This window comes from Gorilla gorilla, chromosome 3, assembly GCF_029281585.2.
Source record: "Gorilla gorilla gorilla isolate KB3781 chromosome 3, NHGRI_mGorGor1-v2.1_pri, whole genome shotgun sequence".
In the NCBI taxonomy this organism is placed as follows: Eukaryota; Metazoa; Chordata; class Mammalia; order Primates; family Hominidae; genus Gorilla; species Gorilla gorilla.
In genome coordinates, this window is record NC_073227.2 from 208,767,920 (window position 1) to 208,788,674 (window position 20,755).

Genomic DNA, 20,755 nt, shown 5'->3' on the forward strand with positions numbered 1-20,755 from the left:
CTCTCCTTTTGTTCAGTTGAAACTCTGGGTTAAACTCATTGAAGAGTCTTTGAAAATATGAAATAATCTGTTTATTTATCACCTTTAATTAAGGAAATATCCATTACCATGTTTCCAGTTGACAAGAATAATGTCTTGGTCATTTCGTGATTTATTATTTTTTAAGTACTTTTCAGATAACTTGTTCAGAATAGGGTAGAAAAAGTCATGTATTTGAATCATGTGTCTCACTCTGCGATTCAAAAACTCCCGGGGCTTTCATCAACATCGCATTTCACAGGATGCCACACTAAGCCACATGCACAGACACGCTCCATTTTCTTCTTCCATTCCAGTGACATGGTGCAGTTCTCCTGCCTTCTGTTAGGCTAGGTTCTCCGTGGAGTGCTGGCCTGAGTGAATACCGGAAAGAAGCTACTCCCTGAACAACGCCTTTGTCTCCTTCAGGGATTCCTTCTAGTTACTCGGGGTGGCCCCCTTGCATCTTCCCTGGAAAGATCCTGCCGGTCAGGAGCCAGGCCTTGGTCTGTTGCCGTCCATTCTCCTTCCCTCTTATCTCAATTCTGATATGCCTTTTTCTCTTACCCACATCTTTACCTTCTCTCCAGCCTTCAAGATTGTACACCTCTCTGAGTTCTTTCCAGTGTATTAAAAACACTGAGCTTCCCTCACATGCACAAAACAAACAAAAACCCTATTTGCTATCAAGAACAGCGATTCCTCATTACAAGAAATGTCTGAGTTCCACGAGGCGTGATCTTCTTCTGAATCTTCTGGCCTCGCTCATGCAATCACCTGCCTCCTCTAAAAACCTCCTTGACTTTAAAACTATGCATCCCCCACAAGTTTCCAAAGAACCTTTCTTAAATTCAAAGTATTTTTCTCCTTGTTTTATAAAACGTCCTCCCAGGTTATGTGACTTTAACATCATTAACTAACTTCCCTGTGCCTTGCTAGGTTTCCTCACATAAAGATAAATAATACCTTCCTCATAAAGTAACAGTGAGGATTAAATAAAATAATGTGTGAAAGGTGCTCAGTAGGACTCCAGATTCTACGGAAAAGATCAAGGAAAGATGGCTATTGTTGGCTTTTATTCTTAATACCTCACAGGCCATAGGCTTCAAAACCAATGCTATCTTATTTGATATTTTAATTATTTGCTGTTTTTGGTTATCTTCTTATTTGATTTTTTAATTATTTGCTGTTTTTGGTCATCTTCTTTGGTCATCTTTGGACTCTCCCAAAGGTGACAGTCCTCCCACGTGCCAGTGCTCAAGTCCTACTCCAAAATAAGTCGGCTTTCTCTGAGGCTTAAGACTTCCCAGTCCAGAGATATAATTCAGCAAACTACTCAAACTTGAAAATAACTTTAAAATCCCACCCTAATTCAAGCTGCCACCATTTCTCATCTGGTGTCCCAAAGCTTCCTGACTCGTCTCCACATGTCACGCTGCTGCAGCACATCCAAACCCACTCCTACACACTGCGCTGCTGGAAACCGTCACTGTGCATGGAAAGGTCCAAATCCCAACTCCCTAACTTCACTTTCCTGATTTCACATGTCCTGTCCTCTGCTTACCTCTCCACTGTCCCTTCAGCCACTCTTCCTGTGTCTTTATCTTCTCTTACCTCACAGTTTCTCTCATCTCCTCCCAATTACCTTTTGCCCTTTTTAATCTTCTTTTTTAGGAAAATTCATACAATACAATGTAAACTCTACCAGGATGTTTTTCCTCTCAACCTTCCTTCCTCCCTTCCTGCTTCCTCAGCCTACCTGACCGTAGGTAACATTCAAAGTGCAGCTCAATGGCCAGGCACGGTCGCTCACGCCTGTAATCCCAGCACTTTGGGAGGCTCAGGCTGGTGGATCACCTGAGGTCAGGAGTTCAAGACCAGCCTGGCCACTATGGAGAAACCCTGTCTCTACTAAAAATACAAAAAAAAAAAAAAAAAAAAAGTTGGATATGGTGGTGGATGCACGTAATCTCAGCTACTCAGGAGGCTGAGGCAGGAGAATCGCTTGAACCCAGGAGGTAGACGTTGCAGTGAGCCAAGATCATGCCATTGCACTCCAGCCTGGGTGACAAGAGTGAGACTCCTTCTCAAAAAAAAAAAAAAAGGAAAAGGTGCACCTCAAGGATTGCTTCCTTACAAAAGACTTCCCTAAACCCTCCAACTAAGTCAGAAGCCTCTGTAACATCCTGTCATCCGTCTAGAGATCATTTCTTTCATGACCCTTCTCCAGACTTTACCTTTTGTTTATTTATTTGTTTGATTCTTGCATATGCTCGCTTGTCCTTGCTAGAACATATATGTTCGGTGAGGGAAGGATCCTTTCTGTCTTGTTTATTGCTATATCTCAGAATCTAGAAGAATGGGGCATACAATAGTAAAATTTCTATTTAAAAAACAGCAAGAATTGCACGTCCTTTAAAATATTTTCAATAAATATTTTTAAAAAGTCATTTAATGAATTTCATTGAATTGTGTTCATGGGACAATTAAATTGTCTCCCTCACTTGACAGTAATTCGAAGGGCTTATGGAAACCTTCTGCTGGTCGACTGTTTCAGGTGGAGCCTACACAGTGCACGGCGCGATGGTTGGGGCTCCCTTAATATTAGATCAATCAATATGCATCTTTAGAGTGCCCTCACTGTGCCTGCGTGAGAACGTGAAATGTTACTTCTTCCTCAGCCTTCTTTCTCCCACACCTCTGAGTGGCACCCTGAGGAGGAAGTGCTCATGACTTCCGTAGTGAAGGCTGTTCTCTCTGAAGATTTCACTGGGGAAATTTTATCCTTTCTAAATTTAGAAAGTGGAGGAGAGAAATGCAGCTAAATGGTTCAGATTCAGAGGGAGATAGTGAGAACCCTGAAAATTAATCATGGTACTTTTCACACACATAGTAAATCAAAATTTAATGGCAGTGAAAGGCTGTTGATAACATTCCTTTAAAAAATCCACATAACCAAAGACATTTACTTGCAAAAAACTTCCTGGACTTCTAAGTAGAATACTAGGCAGGTCTGTATTTTTAAATTTAGAAACCAGTCACAGATTTTTTTTCTCTAAACTTCATTAAGAGCTGTGCTCTGTATCAGCTGGTAAGCCTCTAATCCTACAAAGGTTGCTTATCAGGTTTGGGGAAAAATATTTTAAAGGGAATACAATTCTTGCTCTTTCTTAAATAGAAATTTTACTATTCTATATTACATTGTCGTATAACATGTCATTTGGTGCCCCTGGAATCTTCTGTAAAATAGAAGCGTACACTAGTAAATGTCATGATGAAATGAAATCAGGGATTATGAAAGTTGTGAAGCTTTCATTAAATATAAAATCTTATATTCGGTACCTTAGAATCAGTGACTCTAATACTTTATTTTTAAAATTTATTGTCAATATTAGCCATGTCCCCAAATTAAGAAACTGCACTGAGCGTTTACGGCATTGACTTAAGAGAAATACAGTCAACGTATTTTAAATATATTACCATCTGTACCCAAATATAAAATGATCTTTAAATGTAAGGTAATTCCCCATTTTATCACAAACTGTTTTGATCAACTTGAAATAGAAGCCTTTAAATGAAAGTGTCAAATGTCAATTTACAATATTAATCATTTCAGTTACCCAGACATTTAAAATTACATATTCTGGTACAGCATTGTTTGGGAGAACTTCCTGTGATGACAGAAATGTTCCACATTTACTCTAATACGGGAGCCACCAGTCCCATACGGCTAGTGGGCATGTGTGCCCACTTGAAATACGGCTAGTACAACCGAGGAACTGAATTTGTAAATTAATTTAATCTTAACTAATTTAAGTTTAAATTGGTTGGCGTGGCTAGTGGCTACTGAACCAGATAACACAGCTCTAGAAAACTAAAGATTTTTTTAGAAACGTTGCTGTTTTCTACTCTCATTCAAACTCCACACGCTTCACTGACAACACTATTGTCATCATCATAACAATGATGTTAGATACGTTATTTAATTTTCCACAGCACATAATTTTTACTTCTAAGTTGATTGAAAATACAAAAAAAATTAGAAAAATGTTATGTGAAAAGGAATATAGAATAAGAAAAATGTGCCCTGATACTCACGGAGCCAGATGAGCCCTTGTGTAAAATGAGTTTGAGGAGAGGAGGCGCAAGTCAAGAGATCCGGGCACTGTTCTCTTTGAAGAAGATTCTACTTGGATGTTCGGGTTTAGCACTTTGTTCTTCTAAGTTCTCAGAAACCAAAGAATTTGTGTAGAAATGGTAATTTTACCTGATGTATTACCCAAGAGGCCTCTTAAGGACAAGGGTAGCCCTCTTTCATGAAGGCAATTTTTGAGAAAAAAAGCCATTGCTTTATATATGGTACATATGGTAAGAACAATTGAAGAAGAACTGAATACCACTTATTTAAAAATTGTGTACTTTATTTACAACCACATGAAATATTTTCCAATCACCAAGCCATCTTTAGAAGTTTTCCTTCCTTAATCATCAAAATGTCAGTACAAGAAGTTTGGATTTAGTTGTGAGTGACTGGGTGCTGTAAAGTCCACCAAGTAGTGGCATCATAGAGCACCAGGTGGCTCCCTAAACAGTGAGACCTGGGTACAGGTGTCAATCCCCAGAGGCTCCCTAAACAGTGAGACCTGGGCACAGGTGTCAATCCCCAGAGATTCTGTCATCTAAGTCATGAGGTCATCTAAGTCATGAGCATCCACATGGAACATATAGCTATGCAGTTACTGGCAAATAAAACAAAATACCGACGGTGTCTCCTGCAATGAGATCAAAGAACCACTCTCCACTTACTCTGCAAACTTGCCTTGGTACTAACTCCTTCCGAGATTCAATAATTGATGTTTAATATGTGCCATTTAGTTCTGCTTTATTATTAAGAATTCCTTGAATGAGATGAATGAAAAGAATATTAATCTACTTCAATCTAGAAAAAAAATCCTCATATCCATAAAATGAAATTAATGATTTCCAGAAGCAAATAATTTCTGTGATGATGTTCTCTGAAGAATTAAGGTGCTATGTGGTGCCCTGCTTGGATCGTTAGCCTAATGGGACTGATCAATCAGAAGGATAATGGCTAGATGGATATTTTTGTTGTTTTATTTTTAATGAATAAGAGATACTTATATTCATTAAAATTAGAAAAAAGATAAATAATGAATCACCTCAAATTACAGAATTTCCATATTTCCTAAAAAACTGACAGTGTGTCTGCCAATAATAGCCACATACAATATTTATGCAAGCCTGGCTTTCTGTAATGAGGAATTCAACAATTGCCATGGTGATATCTTGGGAGGCAAGGAGGAAATACTGGTGATAACGGGAGTCTTGAGTGGTGATGGCGTGCAGCATCATACCACCCCCCTTGGGCCTGGGATGCTGCCAAGGTCTGCAGCGTGATGCTTGTCCTCCTCCATCGTCATCCAAACAAACAGGAAACTTGCTCTACAGAAAGTAATTCTTGCTGTTTTTCTTTATATATTTCTCAAAATATCTTTTAAATACTTTGTTACAGTAGGTAGTCAGGCCTACATGAGCAGGGCAAGAGAGCCCTTCCATCCCAACAGAAATGTCAGGTTACCATTAGATGATGGTCAGGCAGTTGTTAAACTGTCTCTCTAAAAAAATAATTGGCTACAGCCAGTGCCGTGGAAAGGCAGTCTCCCAGCAGATAGAAACACCTGAAACTGGTGATCAGCTTCCCAGTAAGGTCTCAGGAGTTGCGCAAGTGGGCTCAAGCATGCGCATTAAGAGGCAAAATGGCGGCGTTTAACTGGTCGATGACCTTGCACGGACGTTTGACTGGTACGGGAAGAACGCTTCAAATGAGCATGTATATACAGCTCCGGTAAACACACTGCACGTGTGGCACCTCCAAGAGCGGGCAGGCAACTGCACAGGCAGACAGCCCACCCCAAGGGCAGAATCAGGGAAGAAGAGACGCAGGACCCCGGAAGCATGCCGACGTCACACCGTGCACTTCATCCCTCAAGTCAGCCGCGCGGCCCTCTTGCAAGTGAGCTTTGCTTCCTTTCGTTCCTGCTCTGAAGCTTTTTAATGAACTTTCACTCCTGCTCTAAAACTCGCCTCGGTTTCTCTCTGTGTCTTACGCGCCTCAGTCGTATTCTTTCTTCTGAGGAGGCTAGGGCTGAGGTTGCCGCAGACCTGCACCGATTCGCCGCTGCTAATAATTTCTCAGACTCCAAGTTTCCAATCTTCCCTGAACAGCTCTCTGTGACTTTTTCTTCCTGCGCTGTCTCGCACTTTACACACAGTTTTCTCTGAGGAACCTTCCTCCTACTAAATGTTCTAAGTTAGTTTTCCATGATTTTTTTTCTCCTCCTTCTTCCCTTGACTGTTGGGATACAGAAATATTTCACACAAATGATTTCTAACACAATTGAGTAGGAAAGAAATCAGCTTACTTTAAAAGTCTAGAAGCATTCTTAAGTCTGCTTTTCAATAATCGTCTTTTTCATATAATACTTTTCTTGCCCTCTTTGGAAACTTTGAGCCTGAATACAAATTAGAACAACACAAAATTCAAGTCCTTATGATGGAATTCAAATTTGTATTTTGGCTCAATTAGCTGCTTTCTAGTACATTTAGGATCATAGCATTTAGCCCACATTTAGTGGCAAAGGTAGTAACATTAACCTTGGGTTAAGTACAAAACATTAACCAAAAAATCTTGTAGAGAATTGAGATGTTATGACTAGAAAGAAATTATGAAGATGTTATTTTCAGGGTATGCATGGACTTTAACTGGGCACTGATTTTTATCAAGAAGTATTAGCAATTAAATTAACTGTCTTTCATGTGTTTAAGAAATCAGTCTTCTATCCATATTATATGAGACAAGAACATGACAAAATATTTTAAAAAGCAAAAGAATGATTATAAAAAGTTATGCAGAAATAATATTTTTAAAATATATTTAAAATGCAGTTTTGGGATATTTTACAGCAAGTTACTTCAACCATACCTCTAGTTATACAGAATTTTGTCAAGAAACAAATCATATTTTAACATATCTAGTTTGAAGTTTTCCAAATACAAATAAATAAGGCATCTTAAAAGCATGACAATTTATTCTGTCATTACTTAAAGCTTTTAATTGTGTATGCTTAGGGCTAGTAAAGATATAATAAGAAATAGATTGGAAGCAGCTGAACAAACATAGTGTTCATAAATGCATTTGATTTGATATTGACGTCAAGCAGTTCTACCAAAGTGATTTAAGAACTTGAGAGATAATACGGTGGTCTAAAGGGAGTCTTATCTTGTTCTGTACATATGAGTTCAGAGCTCTCTATTGAAGTCTACTTTTTATCACATCTGATTATTCCTCATGGACCACTGGGAATAGACCAAATTGGGGCCACTGATCCTAATTTAAGTCCTTTCTGACCCCTTTCCGAGTCTTCAATTCTTGCTTGCAAAAGAGAGTGTTCAAAATGTCCGTATCAAAATAGTATTTAGATAAAAGGTGTGAATAATTCATGATAAAAAATTTGCTTTCTGATTATGTAGGTTGTTATATTAACTAAACATGTTTATTTTACCTTTTGATGTGGCTCTATTCTGTTAGCCCTACCACAAAGTTATTTGTCACAGTGTAACAGCCTATTATATTAACTCTTACAAAGGCATGATATTCTATTGATGTTTAATAGAATAATTTTTAAAGTACAAATAAATGATTTAATTTATTTAAATAATTTATATTAAATATTAAAATGTATATATATCACAGATATTTTATATGTATATTACCTATATTCAGGCATGCAGTTAGGGAAAGAAAGGGAGGGAAATTGTTAGTTAAACATGACCTTAAGAAATTCTTCCATATGTGGAAAAGTCATCAGTTCATCTGGCATATAGCAATATATACATATATATATATATATATATATAGAATGCTATGTATACAGTTATCCTACATTCATTTAACATCAAAACATAAAAAAGTTATTTCTTTATTCTTCTCTAAGCAAAAAACCAGTAATAACAGCTCTGTAAATAGACTCTAGACCAACAGATCAAGGGAACAGGTTAAACCCCTTGCTTATTTGTTAGAATTCAAAGAGCCTCACTTTAGCTAATCTGATTGGGCTAATTTGTGTGTACAGATATGGATAGATAGAACTATATATATATATACAAACAATATATATTTTATGTAATATAAAATACATATAATAAATAAATTAGAATCTATTCATTTAACTTACCTGAAACCATATAGTCACTCAAATGTGTCTGCATGTCTGTATCTGTGTATGCATGTGTATGAAATGTAGTTTTTTAACTTGACATATAATAGATGTAAATATTTTCGGGGTACATGTGATAATGTGTTACAATCATATAATCAAATAAGGATAATTGGAATATCCATCATCTTAAATATTCATCTTTTCTTTATGTTAGAAACACTAAAGTTATTATCTTCTAGCTATTTTGAAATGTACAATAGATTAATGTTAACTATAACTATCCTACTGATACATCAAATACTAGGTCTTATTTCTTCTATTATAATGTATATTCGTACCCATTAATCAACCTCTCTTTGGCTCCCCTTTCCCCCAACCCTTGGTAGCCTCTGGTAATCACCAATCTACCTTTTATCTTCATGATATCTTTTTAGCTCCCACATATGAGTGACAGCATTCAATATTTGTCTTTCTGTGCTTGGCTTATTTCACTTAACATAATGGCATCCAGTTCTATTCATGTTACTGCAAATGACAGACCTTCATTCTGTTTTATGGATGAATAATACTCCATTGTGTGTGTGTGTGTGTGTGTGTGTGTGTGTGTATCACATTTTCTTTATCCATTCATCCAATGATGGACACTTAGGTTGATTCCATATCTTGGCTATTGTGAATAGTGGTGCAGTAAATACAGGAGTGCAGATGTCTCTTCGATATACTAATTTCCTTTTTTTTGAGTATATACCCAGTAGTGGCATTGCTGGATCATATGGTAGTTCTATTTTTAGTTTGTTTAGGAACCTCCATACTGTTCTCCATAGTGGTTTTATTAATTTACTTTCCCACGAACAGCATATGGGGGGTTCCCCTTTCTCCACATCCTCACCAACATTTATTATTACCTGTCTTTTTGATAAAAGTTATTTTAGCTAGAGTAACTCCTTGTAGTTTTGACTTGCAATTCTCTGACGGTGAGTGATGTTGAGTAATTTTTCATATACCTGTTGATCATTTGCATGTCTTGTTTTAAGAAATGTCTATTCAGATCTTTTGCCCGTTTTAAAAATCAGATTATTTATTTTCTTGCTATTGAGTTGTTTGAGCTCCTATATTCTGGTTATTAATTCCTGTCAGATTGATAGTTTGTAAATATTTTCTCCCACTCTGTGGGTTGTCTCTTCACTTTTTTTATTGTTTCCTTTGCTGTGCAGAAGTTTTTAGCTTAATGTTATCTGATTTGTCTATTTTTGCTTTGGTTGCCTGTGTTTTTTGAAATCTTACACAAAAAATATTTTTCCAGACCTGTGTTCTGTAGCATTTCCCCATGTTTTTCTCAGTAGTTATATGGTTTCAGATATTAAATTTAAGTGTTCAATCCATTTTAATTTGATTTTTGCATATGGCAAGGGCTAAGAGTCTAGTTCCGTTCTTCTGCGTATGGATATCCAGTTTTCCCAGGACCGTTTATTGAAAAGACTCATCTTTCCCCATTGTGTCTTCTTGGCACCATTGTCAAAAATGGGTTGGCTGTAAATATGTGGATTTATATTTGGGTTCTCTATTTTGTTCTGTTGATCTATGTGTCTGCTTTTATGCCAGTATTACACTGATTTGATTACTACAACTTTGTGGTATATTTTGAAGTCAAATTGTGTGATGCCTTCAGTTTGGTTCTTTTGTAGTTCCATATAAATTTTAGGATAGTTTTTTCTAGTTTTTTGAAGAATGTCGTTGGTATTTTCATGGGGGTTCCATTGAATCTACATTTTAGGGTAGTGTTGTCATTTTTATCAATACTAATTCTTTCAGTGCAAAAGCATGACATATCCTTTCATTATTTTGTGTCCTCTGTAGTGTCTTTTATCAGCGTTTGATAGTTTCCCTTGTACAGATCTTTCATATCTTTGGTTAAGTTGATTCCTAGGTATTTTATATTCTTCTTAGCTATTGTAAATGGGGTTAGTTTCTTGATTTCTTTTCTAGATTGTTTGCTGTTGCCACATCTAAATGCTACTTATTTTGGAATGCTGATTTTTATATCCTGCAACTTGTACTGGAGTTTTGGTGGTTATGACTATGCATGTCTTTGAACTGATTTGGTAGTTGAAAGACATATATTTTTAAAACTTCAGAAATTAGAGAATTGATATGGGTAGATATTTAAACTCTACTTCATTAATTCATCTCATTTTATGAATGTGATAAGATACTAGAAAGCAAGTGGCTTCCAAGGGGCAAAAACTAATAAATTACAGAGACAAGACTTTAGCCTAGCTTGTTTAACTTACAATAAAGTGGTACTTCTCTACCTCACTTAGAATAAAGCAGTATTGTATCTCCTCCAAAGTCCATGGTGAAACTTAATTCTCAACACAACTGTATCAAAAGGCTGGCCCTTAGGAAATAATCAGACCATGAGGCCTCTGCCCTCATGAAGAAAGGGCTGGAGAGAACTAACTAGCCCTCTTTTGTACTTTTTTGCCTTTCTCTCCCTTCTGGCATGTGAATATACAGTGTTTGCTCCTCTGGAGAATGCAACATATAAGGCGCCATCCTGGGAGCAAAGACAGGGCCCTCACTAGACACTGAACCTGCCAGCCCCTTGATCTTGGACTTCTCTGTTTTCAGAACTATGAGAAATCAATTTCTGTTGTTTATAAATTACTCACTCTGTGGTATTTTTTTATAACAACACAAAAAAACTAAGACAAATTGGTACCACCAGAAATGGGTGTTGCTATAAAAATACCTCAAAATGTGACAGTGCCTTTGAAACTGAGTAATGGGTAGAGCCTGGAAGAATTTGGAGGTGCATGCTAGAAAAAGATTAGATTGCCATGAACAGTGCATTAAGGGTGATTCTGATGGGAGTTCAGAAGAGAAGAGCTGTAGACAGAGCCTCAGTCTTCTTAGATATTACATACGTGGTCATGGTGAGAATGCTGGTAAAAATATGGACAGTAAGGCTGTTCTGATGTGTTCTTAGGTGGAGATGAGGAATGTCTTATGGGAAACTGGAAGAAAAGCATCCTAGTTATAAAATGGCAAAGAACATGGCTGAATTGTGTCTGTGTCCTAGTGTTTTATGAAAGGCACAACTTAGAAGTGATAAGCTGAGACATTTTGTGAACGAAATACCTAAACAAAGCATTGAGGGTGTCGTATAGCTTCTCTTGACTGCTTATAGTAAAGTGCAAGAAAAGAGAAACCTGAAATCTGATCAGAGCTGAAATCTATAATCAAAAGGGAAACAGAACTTAAAGATTTGAAAATTTTGGGCACAGCCAGATGGTAAAAAATAAAAAAGCATGTTTGGGAGAAAACACCAAGGGTGTGGCTAAGGGAGCATTTGGTAAAGAGGTTGGTATGGGTAGAAGGCCAGGCACTATTCATCAGAACAATGAAATAATCACCCCAAAGCATTTCTGAATTCTTTGTGGCTGCCCTACTCATCATAGGCCCAGCATGCCAGGGCCTTGAGGGTTGAACTGTTTCGAAAGAAGGGCCCAGTGTGGCCTCACTGACTGGGATTGCCTCAAGTCTATGTTCCGTGCATTTCAGTGCAGTGCTCCTTGGTCACCCCAGCTGTGGCTCCAGTGGGCCCAGGTGTGGCTCAGGCTGTTGCCTCAGAGGGCACAAGCAGTAAATGGTGACATCTCCATGGTGCTAAGTCTACAAGCACACAGATTGCAAGAGCCATGGAGGCATGGATACCTCTACCTAGATTTCAAAGAATGGCTGGGACAGCTGTGGGGCCCAGTGTTTTAAACTTCAAAGGCTACAGTTTAAAACACTACACTCACAGGCAGGCCCACTGCAGACAGCCCCCCATGAGGGCAATGCCCAGCACAGCCATAGAGTCAAGGCCACCATAGAGAGCTCCCATTAGGGCAATGTCTGGTGGAGCTGTGGGGATGGGGTCATCTCCAAGACACCATAACTGTAGGGGCACCAGTAAAGCAATGCCAGCCTGCAAGAGCTGCAGGCACCTGACTCCATCCCCTGAAAGCTGCTGTGTGGGCTACACCAAGCAAATCAGTGGAGGTGGGGTCCCCCAGTGACTTGGAGGTCCAAAGTCTGTTCTAGTGTGTCCAGCGGGCAGGGCATAGAGTCAAAGATTGAATATTGTTTGACTTGTTGCATTTTGGACTTGCTTAGGATTGTGTTTTGGGAGCATACAACTGTTTAACTTTACAGGCTCACAGTTGAAGAGGAAATTGAGTCTCACCCATATCTGATCTAGTTGAGATTTGAATTTAGACTTTAAGGTTGAATCTGGCATGAGTTAAGACTTTGGGGTTATTGGGATGAAATTCATGTGTTTTTTACATAAGAAGGACACAAATTTGAGGGGAGGGTCAAGAGCAGAATGCAACAGGTTAAATGTTTGTGTCTCCTCTAAAATTCATATCGAAACTTAATCCCCAAAGCAACTATATTAAGAATTAGGTCCTTTAGGAGGTGATTAAGCTAAGAGGGCTCCACTCTCATGAATTAGTGACCTCATACAAAAGCTGAAGATAACTAGCTAGGCCTATTTTTGCCTTTTTGCCTTTTGCCTTTTGCCTTGTGAGTACACAGCACTGGAGGTGCCATCCTCGAAACAGAAACCAGGACCAAACCAAACACCAAACCTTCTGGGGCCTTGAACTTGAACTTCCCAGCCTCCAGAACAGTGAGAAATAAATTTCTGTTGCTTAGAAGTTATCCAGTCCAGGTATTTCATTATAGTAGAACAAATGGATTAAGACACACTGTAATGCACTGCTTCATAAATGGCATTATATTATCCTGTTAATTTTGTTGTTAATTTTGCTCTTTAAAGAAATGATAAAATTGGGGCCAGGCGCAGTGGCTCACACCTGTAATCCCAGCACTTTGGAAGGCCAAGGCGGGTGGATCATGAAGTCAGGAGATTGAGACCATCCTAGATAACATGGTGAAACTCCATCTCTACTAAAAATATAAAAAATTAGCCGGGTGTGGTGGCACACGCTTGTAGTCCCAGCTACTCAGGAAGCTGAGGCAGGAGAACCGCTTGAACCTGGGAGGTGGAGGTTGCAGTGAGCTGAGATCGCACCACTGCACTCCAGCCTCAGCGACAGAGCAAGATTCAGTCTCAAAAAAAAAAAAAAAAAGATAAAATTAGTAGGAAAAATCATTTTAATGAACATGTGATCTTGGAAATTTGCTCTGAAGCCCTCATATGGCAGCAATATTAAAGCAGATTAAATACTAAGATACATGTGTGCGTCTGAAATTATTTTTACATAAACTGGTTTCTCTAACTTTACTCAAGATTATTTTAACTAATTTTAGGCAGAGTAATACCCTAGTTTGAAAATATTTTTAGGTAAGGAAATTGCAAGCCCCCATTTGGCAATATGCTCTAACACAGGGCTTCTCAACCCTCACTATCCATGAACCCCCAGCTAAACCACAACATGCATGAGCACACACACGCACACACACACATGCACATGCACATACAAGTCCTCCAAATCAACATGAGAAAAGTCTCTCACATAATTCAAGAATGCTGTTTCACCAACTTCAACCCTCAGTCTGACAACAGGATGTAATAGTAAATGTAGTATATCCGTTTGAAGCACTTTATAAACTGAAAGAAACTGGACACAAATAAAATGGTTCAACTATCTCTTCGATAATTTTTATAGCCATGGAAAGACACCTCATAGTCACATAATCTTAAGCGTGTTCATGGAGCAGCGAGTCAAATGACATTATGTGGCAATAAAGAAGACTTCAGCGCATTTCCTGACTTTACCAGTGAAAACATCTGACCTTAACAAGGGCACTGAAAATGCCACTGCATTGACATTTTTTTTTTTAAGATGGAGTTTTGCTCTTGTTGTGCAGGCTGGAGTGCAATGGCACAATCTAGGCTCACTGCAACCTCCACCTTCCGGGTTCAAGCAATTCTCCTGCCTCAGCCTCCCAAGTAGCTGGGATTACAGGCATGCGCCACCACACCTGGTTAATTTTTTGTATTTAGTGGAGACAGGGTTTCACCATGTTGGTCAGGCTAGTCTCAATCTCCTGACCTCAGGTGATCCACCCGCCTTGGCCTCCCAAAGTGCTGGGATTACAGGCGTGAGCCACAGCGCCCGGCCGCATCGCATCTATTTTTGTAAAATATGCATAATTCTAGAATATGTTTGTTGTGAGGATTGAAGCTCATAATATGTACCCTTTTAAAACTTTAAATATGTTGAAATGCCTCAAATCAAAATATTATCATATGATGCAGTTTATTCATCCTTATGAGAAGACATGTGATAGGGACTGTCAAGGGTGACTGTATCAAATGTGCAAGAGATTCGGGGCATTGGCTTATTGCAGTGAATTGCACAAAAGAATTATTTGAAATAAATATAACATGCAATGAAGTTGTCAATAAGTAGCATAATTTATACTTGCTAGTTCAATGCTGGACACAGATTAAGTGTTTCAAAATACAAATGCCTCACAGAGAAAAGGGAAGTGAATGAGAAGAAAGGAAATTTATTGAAATGAAAGATAGGAGAAAACAGGAGAAGCACAGAAGTGACAGACAGGAACCTATTGCACATGAGAATGACACTTTACTAGACAGACCCTTTCAGAATTCAATCACAATGCTAAACTTTCCAAAAGTTCACAAAGTAAAACTTTTGAGTACTAGCATTGACACAGGTCCTGTTGAAATTTTCACAGGAAATGGAGGGAACATAAACTGATTAGTTTTTAATCAAGATAAACACATATGTCCACTCTAACTTAGTAATCGCTTATGTTTAACATGTTAAATACAATGTATTAAACTTATTATATGCTAGGCACTGTTTTAAGTGTTTAATATCTATGGTCTCGTTTATTGCTGCTAACTGCCTAAGAAAATAGGTAATATCCCTACTTTAGCTTTGTGGAAACAGATGTTCAAAGCTATTAGTCTCCCATCATAGCAAGTAGCTGAGCCAAGATGCACACGTGGTCCCTACAATTTAAAACACTACACTCACTTTTCTCTTCTGTACTATTCAAGTGATGCTGTCATTATTCACTATTCATTTAATATCTTTTGCACTTGTTTTAAGATCAGTTCAGGAGTATTTCAGTTCAAGTCCCACTACGAAAAGAGAAACCACACCAGCATTTTAGTAGAGAGAATTGTTTCCAAGGTTATTGTAGACCCGAAAAGGCAAAAAGGGAGACAGAGGATGGTTAGCTTACATCTCCAGGACTGGAACAAAGGAAAAAGAATGGGCTTATCACCACCTACAACCTCAGAAACTAGGCCCAGCAGAGCTGTGACCCAGACACCTGAGAAGTGGGCTTTTCTTTGGAGGAGTCAGGGAGAGACACCACAGAGCTGGGATTCAGATTTCTGAGGGGCGGTGCTACCTCATTGCTGCTTGTTATCTCCAAGCTGGAGATGATAGGAATGGTTCTGGGAGTGTGGAAGAAAAGGTATGTCAACTACTAAACCGAATGCTGCCGTGGCTGTATTGACTTGAGTGCTTCCCTTCTCTCCGCCTGCTGTCTTCCTGTCTCCCACTAGTGACTTGTAGCTGCAGAAGCAGACGGCAAACAGTCCTACAGTTTCCAACCCAGCACCACTGAGCAGATATATAAAGGTAGATTTGATCTATGCAAGTCAGTCAGTTCCATTATTTTATAATTAAGCCATACTTTTTGTTTAATTACTATATACTCAATTTATCAGATTTGATTAAATAACCTCTGAGTATTGTCGAAAGATAAATCCACTTCCCGAAGATAAGGATTTGCCACCATGGAGGATATCCCAATTTCAGACTACATCTATTTTCCAGGCAGTTTCAAATTATTTTCCTCAGGAGACATCAAAAGATGTCTTCAGAGAAAAGACCTGCTGATACTGGCGTTAGGGGTTACATAAAGAAAAGGGCCAGCTCCCTCCTGAGTTCCCTGGAGTGAGTTCCAGAAAACAACCCAGAGTTTCCAATCAGCGTCTTAGTGTCCAAGGACCAGCAGATATGTGAGAAAATATCCCATGATGAAAGAGTAAGTCAATAATAAAGCAAAATGTGGGGACAGAAAGATAATTCAGGAAGTAGAAGAAAACTGAAAAAATGAGTATAAATTATCAGAAAAAAAAAACAATATTGATAACAACAGGAATGCCATGAAAAATGAACAATTAGAAAACAGTGACAACTAGAACAATTAAAAAGTCTTTGAAATTAAAAAAAAATGATGGTCAAAATAAAACTTCTAATACAAGAGGAAAAGTTTCAGAAATCTATCAAAAAAATAACAAGGAAAAATACAAGACATGGAGAATCATTGCAAGAAACTCACTTTCTAGAAAAAATGGCATGACAGTGGGGAGACAGAAAAAAACGCTGGAGAAAAAGTTATAAAAGCACTAATACAGGAAAATTTCCCCAAACTAAAAGCCTTGAGTCCTCAAAATCCTTTTTAATGGCCAGGATGAAAAATGAAAATGGCTTATTTAAGGCATATAAAATTAAAAAGCATCAGCACTAAAGAGAAGCATCTAAAATTTTCCATAAAAACCGTAAATCACATACAAAAGAATGAGAATCTGAATAGTGCTGAAGGAGCAACACAAGCCTTTTTTTTAATTTTTTTAATTTTTTTTTTTTGCTAAAAGTCAATGGAACAACAAGGCCTGATAAATTTTAAAGAAAAAATAATGTTCAACCTTGAAATTTTGTTAATACTTTATTCTACAGGTGCACTGCTTTTAATACACACTTCCTTTAAAAATTTCCTTGCTACGGCAAGGAAAACAGAAAGTAACTAAGAAAACGGAAGTCAGTTCTAGAATACGGTATATCCAAGTTAGGAAATTAGGAACACAGCCACAGATAACAGCACACAGCACACAGATAACAGCACACAGCTAAAGCCGAGAGCAGCCAGTCCACATGACAGCAAGTGAAAAGAGACTCCAAAAAGTTTTTTCTAGTTAAGAGAGAGACTCAGCAGAAAAGTAGTTGATATTTAGAATCATAGCCAAGAAGAATTAAGAAGAGTAAGAAAAGAATTAAGGATGTGAGAATGAATTATACAAGTGAAAGAACAGGTGCATCTCCTTCAAAACAAATATCTACACAGTATAAAAAGAGTAAACATAGCATGCTAGCTGGCCCAGCAGTGAACAATATTTTCATCACGTAGTGGTGTAAATACAGCTTGCTAATCTACATTAAAAATGATATGATTCTATTGTGATAATTCTATTGCAAGAACGAGGGAGGGGCAAATAAGAGAACTAAATCTATATCCATCATCATAGAAAATCAATATGTAATATTTCAACATGCAAAATCAATAAATAGCAATATAGATTTCATGTTTAGAAATAGGGATAAAACTACAGAAGAAAAAGCTGAAAGAGTTAAGTGTCTGCCTCTGTAGGGTGGTACTACAAGAAAAAACTGCAAGGTGCTATTGTGTACTGTGGTAAGTTTTCAGTATGGGGCTGTTTATTTATATGTTTGATCTAAAAATCGTTCCCCCCTCTCCGTGGCTCTGCCCTGCGTGGGAGGACTGCGAGGACCTGATCTCTGCAAACTACATTTCCCAGGATTCCTTGTGCATTGACTGCTGGCTGGTTTCAGCCAATGAGAGGCACTGGCAGAAAGTCAGTTGTCCTGGTATATCCTGGCATATCTCCGCTTATCTCTCTTCTGTGGTGGCACCTCTGGCCACTGATATTCTCCCCACAAGGCACAAGGTCCCCCTGCCTAGTGAGGCCTCCAAAGTTCTACTTCAGGCTTTGCGGCTCCAACTCTTAAGCTACTCTCTTTGAACCTCCAACCTAGGGACAAGGGCAACTTCCAGCAGCAAGGAATCTCATCTTCCGCTGGTGGCTCCTTAAGGTCTTATAACACCTTTAAAAATAGTGTCCTAGGCCGGGCATGGTGGCTCATGCCTGTAATCCCAGCACTTTGGGAGGCCGAGGTGGACGGATCACGAGGTCAGGAGTTCGAGACCACCTTGGCCAGGATGGTGAAACCCCATCTCTACTAAAAATACAAAAATTAGCTGGGCGTGGTGGCGGGCACCTATATAATCCTAGCTACTTGGGAGGCTGAGGCAGGAGAATCGTTTGAACCCGAGAGGCGGAGCTTGCAGTGAGCCGAGATCCTGCCACTGCACTCCAGCCTGGGCGGCAGAGCGAGACTCCGTCTAAAAAAAAAAGAAAAAAAGTGTCCTATATTAAATAAATTCCTCATATTTTATACTAATATTAATTCCAATTCAATACTTTACATCAGCTTTGATTTTTCGAATGGCCTTGAGTGATACAAGTAACTGTGTAGTATTTTAATATACAAGTGTCAGAAAGTATTGACAGAGCCTCTCGACCAAACTTTACTCTCTTCAACGATTTCTCAACTTTTAGACTTTTTTACTTGCCTCTACATTGTCCAAGTTTAGCAAGAAGCTTGCTAAGTCAATTTAGTCATTCTCCTTGTCTGCTCACCCTGGATATCTGATCGGGTTCCTCATCCTCCACCATCCTCCAGATGATGTGTGATTGCCCTGGCCTGCCTCCAGCCAGCATCCTGGCAGGTCAGTTTGGCCACAGAATCCCCCTTACTACTAATGTTTCCTCTTAGTAATTTTCCGTCCACCGAGCTCCCTCCCCTGCTCCTTGTTTATAAATTCTCACTTTTTCTTATTTTTTTCAGAACTGAGCCCAATCTCTCTCCCCCACTGCAAGGCGCCATTGCAGTAGTCCTGGATCTATGACAAAAGTACCCTCTTGAACAAAGTCTCCCTTACTGTTTTTAACAAGTTTCATTAATACTTTTTTCTTAAACAGTATAAGTTTCTAAAAGGTCAAATATATATTTCATAGTGCTTTGTGAATTCTTAAGGAAAAAAATCAGAACAATGGCAGAATCACTTCAAAAGAAAAGGCGTGGTGGCTCGCGCCTGTAATCCCAGCACTTTGGGAGGCCGAGGCAGCAGGATCACCTGAGGTCAGGAGTTCAAGACCAGCCTGGCCAACATGGTGAAACCCCATCTCTACTAAAAATACAAAAATTAGCTGGGCATAGTGGCGCATGTCTGTAATCCCAGCTACTCGCGAGACTAAGCGGGGAGAATCGCTTGAACCCGGGAGGCAGAGGTTGCAGTGAGCCGAGATCGTGCCGTTGCACTCCAGCCTGTGCGATGGAGCAAGACTGTCTCAAAAAAAAAAAGAGTGAGAGATCTTATATTCTCCTAAAGTGTCTACTTGGAATGAAATTCTCAGGAGTTCACTTATGGCTAGTTAAAGCCATTGCATTGTTCTACAATACTGCAAAATGAAATAAGTAAAATATTTTGTCCCCAAATAAAAGAGTACAGCTTACTTTTTCTAAGAATTAATATTCATGAAAACTACACTTGTGTTTTTATTTTGTCCCCAGTGAAAATCAGCGTCTCAGCAGCAGATCCACTGAATATGTCAGTACAACTTGATAGATCACTGCTTCTTCCTACGAGACTTCAGCGTCCAACAAAAGGGAAAAACCCAGCAGTTTTCTTATTATTATCATGTATTTAATTACATAAATAATATTTTTAAAACAGTCCAGAAGAGCACATAATGAAAACCATGTCTCTCTCATTCGAGTGTGCTCTCTGTGGGCAGCCAGTGTCCATGTCTCCTGTACCCTTCCATAATCCATTTATGTAGTTATAAGCATGCATTTACATTTTCCCAGAAAATGGGGATAATTAACATCATTAACTGAAGTAAAATTTTTGTAAGGATTAAATAAGAAGAGAAGGAAACAAAAATTTAATATATTAAGTCCTTAATAAATGATAAATATCAGTTACTCATATTTTCTAATTTCATCAAACTATCTACTACCAAGTATGGAAATAAATTTATCTGGTCTCCTACTGAGGTTGTTTTCCAAGCTTCCAAGTTTCCAAAGTTTATATAAGTATATATAAGTACTGTATAAGTATTATAAGTGTATGAAATGCATGTATAAAAAATACATAGTGTTGTTGTAGATTTAAGGGATTGTGCATTTTTACTTTTGTATTACCAATCCTCCAAACAAAAAGCAGACACACACACACACTATTTAAGAGGTGTGATAATGATGATGTATAAATTGTAAGTGTAATATAAGTCTTCAAAATATGTCTTGTGGAACAGATACAATCTTTCATAGGTAAAAACTGAATCTTTAGTAGGTTTAAAAAAGACATTGTATATCGACATAATCATGTGTGTTATAACATAAGCAGTGATGTGAAGCAGGAATTGGATTTGTATATTGACTCCCTGTCACAGTTAAGATGCTAGACTAGTTGAAGGGGAAGAAGACGAGGTGTATCAACTGAAGTCAGATTATAGAGGAAGTTGGAGCCAAATTTCTGAGTTGTTGGAGAAGGTAATTACAGATTTTGAAACCCTGGAAGATATAAATGCAATTTTTTGTAAGGACAATCATACCTCCTCTTCTCAG

At 38.3% G+C, this 20,755-nt stretch overlaps 1 long non-coding RNA gene across 1 annotated transcript in view; it reads left to right on the forward strand.

Annotated features, from left to right (window-relative positions):
- The first annotated feature begins 5,772 nt into the window (after positions 1-5,772).
- LOC134758383 (uncharacterized) overlaps positions 5,773-20,755 on the forward strand; it is a 56,889-nt gene continuing 41,906 nt past the window's right edge. Inside the window, exon 1 of the long non-coding RNA XR_010133566.1 lies at positions 5,773-6,052. This is a non-coding gene — a long non-coding RNA (uncharacterized lncRNA). The remainder of the gene's footprint in view (positions 6,053-20,755) is intronic.